This window comes from Solanum verrucosum, unplaced genomic scaffold (genome assembly GCF_900185275.1).
Source record: "Solanum verrucosum unplaced genomic scaffold, falcon-dt-bn FXZP01000474.1, whole genome shotgun sequence".
Lineage (NCBI taxonomy): Eukaryota > Viridiplantae > Streptophyta > Magnoliopsida > Solanales > Solanaceae > Solanum > Solanum verrucosum.
In genome coordinates this window covers 396,681-406,512 of record NW_026020516.1, presented here as the reverse complement: position 1 = coordinate 406,512, position 9,832 = coordinate 396,681, and the positions used below count along the sequence as shown (strand labels likewise).

Genomic DNA, 9,832 nt, shown 5'->3' with positions numbered 1-9,832 from the left:
GTAATGGCACCAGGGAGTTGCGTTTTTCCCTAATACACTGAATTTGAACTTTTCAGAATTAACATCAAATCTAGCTATAACAAATTCATTATGGAAAGCAAACTTATAGATAACTCCATTGATGTAAACCTCGGATATCCTGCACATATTATGAAGGGAACTGTTAACCTCTTTCCATGATTCGTTGCCTAAAATGAAAACCCAGTGCTTTATGTAACTTTTGCGAACATGATTTGTTGTTGCAATAATTTTGTACTTTTTTTCTTCAGGCTCAAAACCAAACGAATAGTAACAAAGAAGAAAATCATATTTAGGCTAGGAAGAAATCATACTTCTCTTGTACTAGGGTTAAAAAATTGCAGTAGGTTGATTAAATAATATTTTCCAAATGCAAAATAAATCGTTAATGCAATTAAAACGAGGCCAATTCAAATAAGGGATATTGAATGGGATTGCATCAAAACTCTGAATTTGAACAGAGTTTTTTTCATGTTATTTTGCTGAACAGACGTGTAATAAAATTCTCTTGCGTGGAAAACAAATTTTGTTCCACTGGGACGGGTCACAGATCGACATCTATGGGTATCGATAAAATTTGATTCGAAAATAAGAGAATTAAAGAATTTGTTACCACAATTGAAACACATTAAAGACTTAACAGGAAGCCATGAGAATATTTCAATGAGCATTTCTTCGGGAATGGATGGATTCATCTTCACACTTTCAAGCTAATGTTGTGCATAGACAACAATATGACTAACATAGCTATGCTTTCTCAATTCAGATTTTCTTTTTCATTTTATAATCGAGTAATTCCCGAGGCTGGTGGTGGTGCACGTTTCAGCTTTATCCATGAAAATATTTCCAACTGTGCGGGAATCGCGCTTCATGGACATTAAACACAGAGGTCTACAACCTTTTATCCTAGCTTAACTTGTTTTGCTACTACAACTAGTGCCAACCTGGTACAACATACATATACTCTTGTTTTGTTTCGAAGGTTTTTCTTGGTGTCACTATTCACTAGGTTTTGAGCCAGAAGAAAACAAGTACAAAGTTCTTTCGACAACAACTTATGTTCAACAAGGTTACACAAAAAGCAGGGTTTTCACTTTAGGCATAGATGAGTCATGTTAAATTTGACAAGATTCAAAGATGAATTAATGTGAAAATTTGGTAGTTAAGAAGATAATTCTTCATTGGTACAAAAGTCAAGATAACATCTTTTGTAGGTGAAATTTAGGTGAACCATAAAATGGTTTCACAAGGTAAATCTTGACATTTTGACACATTGTGATGTCATGGATGACATCAATAGGAAGAATTCACTCCTATAAATAGGTAGTTCCTAATTCATTTGTGACACACCTCTCACTTGCCTTCTCATCTTCAAAGGCATTTAATCTTCTTTCTCTCTTGTAGTATTTCACATGTATTCTTTTGGAGTGAAATAAATATTGGTTGGTTGTGTCCGAAGAGTAGGCAAAAGAAAACAAAAGTTTGCCGAACCTCGTTAATTCCTGGTGTTCTTTTTATTGTTATCTTATCTACTATTTATTAGCTACCTTTAGATATAGCAGTTGTGATTTCATCACTCTCTATATATTCGGCTTCCGCAACAATTGGTATCATAACCAAGGTATTATCTGAGTATGCTTTGTGGTTGCAGCACAGTCTGAACTTCCACATTAGAAAAGATTTACTTTTGTCTTTGCATTGTTAACTAGTAAATAGTATTTGTAGCAAAAATGGGAGACAATAAAAATGATGAGTCCACATCGCATGTCAATAATACGTCATCATTGACATCTTCGCTTATGACACGAATTGTGTCAAATGTAAAATTTGCAGTTGAAATTTTGACGGGTCAGGACATTTCGGAATGTGGCAAGGCGAGGTCCTTAATGTTTTTTTTCAACAAGGGCTAGATATTTCCATAGAAGAAAAGAAACCAGACGGTGTAGGAGAAGAATATTGGAAGATTATCAACCGTGTTGCTTGCGGTACCATTCGATCTTACTTAGCAAGAGAACAAAAGTATCCATACATAAAGGAAGCATCTGCACATAAATTATGAAATTCATTGAAGGAGAAATTCTTGAAGAAAAACAGTCAAAATAAACTTTACATGAAAAGAAGACTACTACGCTTCACTTATATTCCTGGTAGCACAATGAATGATCATATCACCAACTTTAATAAGTTGGCGACAGATTTGCGGAATATGGACGTGACTTTTACGGATGGAGATATGGCCTTAATGTTGTTAAATTCACTTCCCGATGAGTTCGAGCACCTTGAAACTACTCTACTGCATGGGAATGATGAAGTATCTCTCAAAGAAGTTTGTTCTGCCTTATATAGTTATGAACAAAGAAAGAAAGAAAAACAAAAGGGCGGAGAAACAAAAATCTCTGATTGTGAGAGGTCGTTCTCAAAATCATGTGAGAACGAAGAATGGGAGATCCAAGTCAAGATCCAGACTCAGCAAAGATGAATGTGCCTTTTGCCGAGAAAAAGGGCACTGGAAGAAAGTCTGCCCAAAGTTGAAAAGCAAAGCCAAACCAAATAATGGGAAGGCTGTCATGGATTCAAATGTGGCTGATTGTGACAACTCCACTTACTCACTAGTTACAACAGATCCATCCAAATCATCTGATGTATGGTTGATGGACTCAGCTTGTAGATATCATATGTGTCCCACTAAGGATTGGTTTGTTGATTTACAAGAAGGAGAATGTGGAGTTATTCACACCGCAAACAACAATCCTCTTACCGCATATGGTGTTGGTTCAATTCGATTAAGGAATCATGATGGATTGACCAAAAATTAATAGATGTTCGGTATGTATCGAATTTGAAGAAAAATCTTATTTCTGTTAGAGCCCTAGAGTCAAAGGGATTCAAAGTCATTGCAAATAATGGCGTAATGAGAATATGCTCCGGTGCGCTGGTGGTAATGAAGGCAATTTGAAGAAATAATAACATGTACCACTATCAAGGTAGTACAATGATTGGGAAAGCAACAACAACATTTAATGACGACAAGGAGGTATAAATGACCAAGCTGTGGCATATGTGTTTGGGACATGCCGGAGGAAAATCCTTGAAAACTTTATTAGATCAAAGATTGCTAAAAGGAGTAAAAACTTGTAACTTGGAGTTTTGTGAGAATTGCGTCAAGGGAAAGCAAACAAGGGTTAAATTTGGAACAACTATCCATAATACTAAAGGTATTTTGGATTATGTTCATTCAGATGTTTGGGGTGCTTCCAAAACACCTTCATTAGGTGGGAAACACTATTTTGTAACCTCTGTTGATGACTTTTCCCGAAGACTGTGGTTGTATACGATGAAAACAAAAGATGAAGTATGGGGAATTTTTCTCAAATGGAAGGCGATGATAGAAACTCAAAGTGGCAAAAAGATCAAGTGTCTTCACACAGACAATGGTGGAGAATACAAAAATGATCTTTTTCAGAAAATTTGAGAGGAAAATGGCATCGTCAGACATTTCAACGTCAGAAATACACCACAACAAAATGGAGTGGTAGAACGCATGAACCGAACTTTGCTGGAGAAGGTTCGGTGTATGTTGTCCAATGCTGGCTTGGGCAAAGAATTTTGGGTTGAGGCGATAACATATGCATGCCACCTCATTAATCGTCTACCATCTGCTACTATAGGTAGGAAGACACCATTAGAAAAATGGTATGGAAAACCTGCTGAAGATTATGGTTCTTTATATGTATTTGGCTCAATTGCATATTATCATGTAAGAGAGTCAAAATTGGACCCAAGAGCAAAAAAAACTTTATTTATGGGAATTACTTCTGGAGTCAAGAGATATCATTTATGGTGTCTAGAGACAAGAAAAATTATTTTCAGCAGGGATGTTACCTTTGATGAATCTGCCTTGACAAATAAGGTAACAGTTGAAGAAGTCAAACAAACTGATGGTGCTTCAAAGTATGTGGAGTTTTAGGGAAAGATAATTTTCCCAACACATGGATCAAATGAGGAAACAACAGAAGTTTTTCCTCTGGAAGAAGAGTCAGTCGAAAGGGAGGTTCCATCTCAAGAACCTCAACCACAACTTGAATCAATAGCAACCAGCAAGCCAAAAAGGACAATAAGAAAATCTGCTCGACTCATAGATGTGGTGGCTTGTGCGGACTCAATTGCAGCGGATGACATTCCTACCACTTATAAAGATACAGTCCAAAGTTCAGAAGAAGCTAAGTAGAGGTTTGCCATGGATGAAGAAATGTAGTCCCTTCATCAGAATCATACATGGAAATTGGCCAATCTCCCGGATGGCAAGAAAGCAATTGGGTGTAAATGGGTATTTGCAAAGAGAGAATGATTTCCTAACCAAGAAGATGTTCGCTACAAAGCAAGATTGGTGGCCAAAGGATACACTCAAAAGGAGGGAATTGACTATAATGAGGTATTTTCTCCAGTTGTGAAACACTCCTCCATTAGAGTTTTGTTGGCTTTGGTAGCACAGTTGAATTTGGAACTAGTTCAGTTGGATGTAAAAACTGCATTTTTACATAGAGACTTGGAAGAGGAAATCTACATGACTCATCCAGAAGGATTCAAAGTTGATGGAAAAGAAAATATGGTGTGCAAACTTGAAAAATCGTTGTATGGATTGAAACAATCTTCTAGACAATGGTACAAACGATTTGACAAGTTTATGTTGCAGCAAAGGTACATAAGAAGCAAATACGATCATTGTGTGTATTTGCACAAGCTTGAAGACGATTCCTTTATATATCTTCTCATATATGTTGATGATATGTTGATAGCTTCTAAAAGTCAAGAGGAAATTGAGAAGCTAAATATTCAACTAAAAAATGAGTTTGAGATGAAGGATTTGGGTGAGGCAAAGAGGATTCTTGGCATGAAGATAAAAAAAGATCGACATTCAAAGAAGCTTTTTTTATCTCAGAAAGAATATTTGAAGAGGGTACTAAATCGATTTGGCATGAATGAGAAAACGAAGTCGGTTAGCACTCTGCTTGCTCCTCATTTTAAGCTTAGTGATGTTATGTAGCCAAAGAATGAAATTGCACGAGAATATATGTCAAGAGTACCATATGTGAATGCTGGTGGTAGCTTGATGTATGCAATGGTTTACACAAGGCCAGATATTTCACACGTTGTTGGAGTTGTAAGCAGGTACATGCATAATCTTGGAAAGGATCATTGGTAGGCTATAAAATGAATTCTACAGTATATTTATAATACTGCAGATATTGGCTTGGTTTATGAGCATAAAGATAGTCAATATCTTGTTAGATATTGTGACTCAGATTATGCATGTGATTTGGACAAACGAAGATCAACTACTAGTTATGTTTTCACTATTGCAAACACACCAGTTAGTTGGAAGTCTACTTTGCAGTCAGCAGTTGCTTTGTCTACCACTGAGGCAGAGTATATGGCAATTACAGAGCCTGCAAATGAGGCAATTTAGCTTCAAAGATTGTTTAGAGAGCTTGTTATTGGACAAGAAGGAATCACAATATTTTGTGATAGTCAAAGTGCTAGTCATTAGTAAAGAATCAAGTTTATAATGCAAGGACGAAGCACATTGATGTCCGATATCATTTCATACGAGACATCATAGAAGAAGGTGGAGTCACAGTGCAGAAAATTCATACTACGGATAATCCTGCCGATATGTTGACACAAGTGGTGACTGCGGTCAAGTTTCAACATTGTTTGAACTTGATCAACATTGTTGAACATTAAAGATTGAGGTTGAAGACACAATCAAAAGTTGTTGAGAGAAAGTTGAAAATGGAGAATCTTGCCAAGGTGGAGATTTGTTAAATTTGACAAGATTCAAAGATGAATTAATGTGAAGATTTGGTAGTTAGGAAGATAATTTTTCATTGTTACAAAAGTCAAGATAATATCTTTTGCAGGTGAAATTTAGATGAACCATAAAATGGTTTCACAAGGTAAATCTTGACATTTTGACACATTGTGATGTCATGGATGACATCAATAGGAATAATTCACTCCTATAAATAGGTAGTTCCTAATTCATTTGTGACACACCTCTCACTTGCCTTCTCATCTTCAAAGGCATTTAATCTTCTTTCTCTCTTGTAATATTTCACTTGTACTCTTTTAGAGTGAAATAAATATTGGTTGTTTATGTTCGAGGAGTAGGCAAAAGAAAACAAAAGTTTACCGAACCTCGTTAATTCTTGGTGATCTTTTTATTGTTGTCTCATCTACTATTTATTAGATACCTTTAGATATAGCAGTTGTGATTTCATCACTCTCTATATATTCGGCTTTCGCAACAAGTCATGGAGAGAGACTAAACACATTCCCTCCACTATTCTTTACAAGCCCAGGATTTGCATCAATGGAGTTATCTATAAGTTTGTTTTCCATAGAGGATTTGCTATAGCTGCATTTGATGTTAAAACTGAAAATTCCAAACTTATTGCATTGAGGGATGTCTCTCAATATGGGTGGTCTTACGAGTTATTAGAGTCGAAGGGTAAACTAGTTGTCATTGATTATTAAATATGCTCATATGAATATATCCACTTGTTTGTTTTAGAACAAACTCGAAAAGAAGAAGAATGGAAGAGTTATACCATTCAGTTTCCTTCTACATGGAAGAATATACAACAAGAAGTCATACCCCATGTCAGATTATCATGCACGTTTTGTGATGGGGAGATTTTATTCAGTACGAATTTAAAGTCTGGTGCTTTATGTTTGTGTTATGATGTCACGAGACAGAGTTGGAGAAAATTAGAAATCAACGGGCTTCGTAAGAACCACCGCATCATAGGCATTTGTAGTTATATAGAAAGACTAGTTATGTAGAAATTAAATCTCTTTCTATTTGAGAATTTTTGCAATTCATAGGTTCTTTTTTTGCATCTGGATATCAAGCCTATAAGATTTTAGTGTAAAATATGAGGACAGTGTGGCTAACCTCACTGTTGACTACAACAACCAAGGGTATCGCAAAACCTGGGCTTCGGGTTTGGCATAATGCATGATTTGAACTGGTCTTCATTTGTTTGTTTGTTGAAATTATTTGCTTTAGTCCCAATATGGAACAATATGGCCTTATAATCATGGACCAAAGTTGCAGTAGTCTGCTATCTTAACTATTTTTATTGAAGCACAACAGACGCATCATGCGAAAGATACTATGATCTCAGAGGGAGAATCTTCTGTTACTATGATCAATGTTATAGCTACAGAAGGGCTTGGTATTTAATTAAGTGTAGAAAGGCTAGAAATAGGTCAATTATCCACCGAAATTTCATGTTATAGTATTACTTTATCACATGAAAGAAAAAGAGCTCAGATATATTGTAAAACTCTACTGATTGATGAGTCAAGATTTCATCAACAACTTTGCAAATAAATGTTGCTGTAGTTGTCAGCTTTAACATTGCAACAACATGATCCCACCTCTCAGCGCCAGCATAATTGCACATATCGTCCAACATGATTTGGTTGCGACTTGAGCTATATGGCTCCATGAAGTCGTATGCTTCCTACAGTAGCCCAACTCTCTCTAATAGATCAACCACACAACCATAATGTTCCATCTTCGCTACAAGTATGAATTCACGTGATATCACTTCAAATGACTTAAAACCCCAAATCAACAAGTTGGACATGCGCACAAGCTGATAGAGCTGCCACACAGGTAATCTCATTTGGTTGCAGCCCCCTTGCTCTCATCTTGACATACATCGTTAATGCGTGCTTCTCCCTACCATTCAAAGCTACGTAAGAAATCATAGCATTCCAAGAGCAAATCTGCTTGCTAATTATTGCATCAAATACCTTCAAAGCATATACCAAACAACCCATCTTCCCCATAAACGCGATCAATGTGGTCGTCATGAAGACACTCAACACCACACCAACATCCAAAAGGTTTTTTATGTAACCTTCTCGAATATGCTTTGTCATCAAATCAACTTTGAACTTCTTTTCTTCGGGCTCAAAACCTAATGAGTGGTTATGGTAAGCAAAATCCTTATCTAGGTTGGGAAGAAATCTTACTTCTTTTGTATTGCGATTGAAAATTGCGGCAGATAAGGGTTCGCAAACGCAAAATAAACCATTAGCGGAGATAGAGACTTTTCCATCTTCCTTTGCTCAGCCATGTAGAAAGAATTTTGTTCCACTAGGATGAGTCATAGAGTGATTATCAATGCACCATAATGGTTGATTCTTCTATAGACATTAATCTCTTGAGGAAAAAATAGCCCTGTTGTGTTATGTATTTATTATCTTTGCATTACATCATTTAACCAAAATTCAATTTTAAAGCGGAAACTACTCTAAATATCTTTACTAGTACAGGGGAAGCTAGCAGCAGAGGTATGTACTGATCATTTTTGTTAGACAAACTGTAATTGTTAAAAACCTGACCAACAAGTGTTGTGCAGAATGATATCGGCATATGGCCATATATGGTATATTGTTCTATGTTGGGACTAAAGCAAATAATTTGACTCGTGACTAGTGAACGAACAAACAAACGGAGACCAGTTCAATTGTATCATGTATATATGCCAAACCCGAAGCTCACGTTTTGTGATACCCTTCGTATTGATGTATAGATATTTGACAGAAAAAACTAAAAATATAAATAATTTATTTAAATTTAACAAATTCCCTAAACCAAAACTCACAATCAAATAATATCATCTATGAGACTTTTACCATATACTAAATGCTACTATCAAAGGTCTCCACATAACTATAAATGCCATAGATGAGGGTTTCCTCAGGAAGCCCCTTGATTTCTAATTTTCTCCATCTCCTTCTTTTTCTCGTTGCAATGAGATCATAGCACCAACATAAAACACTTGAGTTAAAGTTGCGGATGAGTACAATCTTTCCATCACGAGACATGCAGGATGCTATAGGTCGAAGCACTTTGTAATTCCAGTTTGAAGGAAATCGAATGACACGTCTCTTCCATTCTCTTTTTAGAATATGCTATAAAATCTACAAGTCGAAGGAGTTGTTTACCATGTGACAATCCACTACTGCTAATTTTCCCTTCACCTCTATTAGGTGGTAATAGTACAACCAGGTAGATTCTTTCCACAATGTAATAATTTCAAATTTTTTAGATTTAACATTAAATCAGGCAATAACAGATTTGTAAGCACTATCAAGCTGATAGATAACTCCGCTAATGCAAACACTAGGCTTATCGTATAGAAGAGAAGGGAAAATGCTTTGAGTTTTTCTCCACGATTTATCTATGCCTAAAGTTAAAACCCATTATTTTATGTACCCACTTAACTTTTCAAAAAAAACAAAAACACTTTGTACTTGTTCTCTTGTGGCTCAAAACCTATTAAATAGTTTCCACAAGAAGTACCTTTATTTGGGTGTGGAAGAAATCTAACTTCTCTTGTACTAGGGTTTAAAATTGCAGCAGGTTGATTAGATAATGGTTCCCAAACGCAAAATAAACCATTAGTGCAATTCATACGAGATTTATTTGTAGGTTCAATAAATCTCTCAGGTTGAAAAGGTCAGGCAAAGATATTTCCATCTTCCTTTAGATCAGCCGCATAAAAAAATATCCCATCATGGAGTAACAACTTTGTTCCACTGGAACGACGACATCTACGGATATTCAAAAAATCTGATTTGAATATCAGAGAATTACATAATCTAGAAACACACTTGAAACGCATTAACAATTTAATAGGAAGCCATGAGAATATTTCAAACATTATTTCATCAGGAATTGAGAATTTCATCTTCATCTTCTCCATAGTTTTTAATGTTTTCAGAAACTCTC

General features: G+C 35.8%; 1 pseudogene; it reads left to right on the top strand.

Moving 5' to 3' along the window:
* Nucleotides 1-752: 752 nt before the first annotated feature.
* Nucleotides 753-6,864, top strand: LOC125809829 (putative F-box protein At1g20657; annotated as a pseudogene).
* The last annotated feature ends 2,968 nt before the right edge of the window (nt 6,865-9,832 follow it).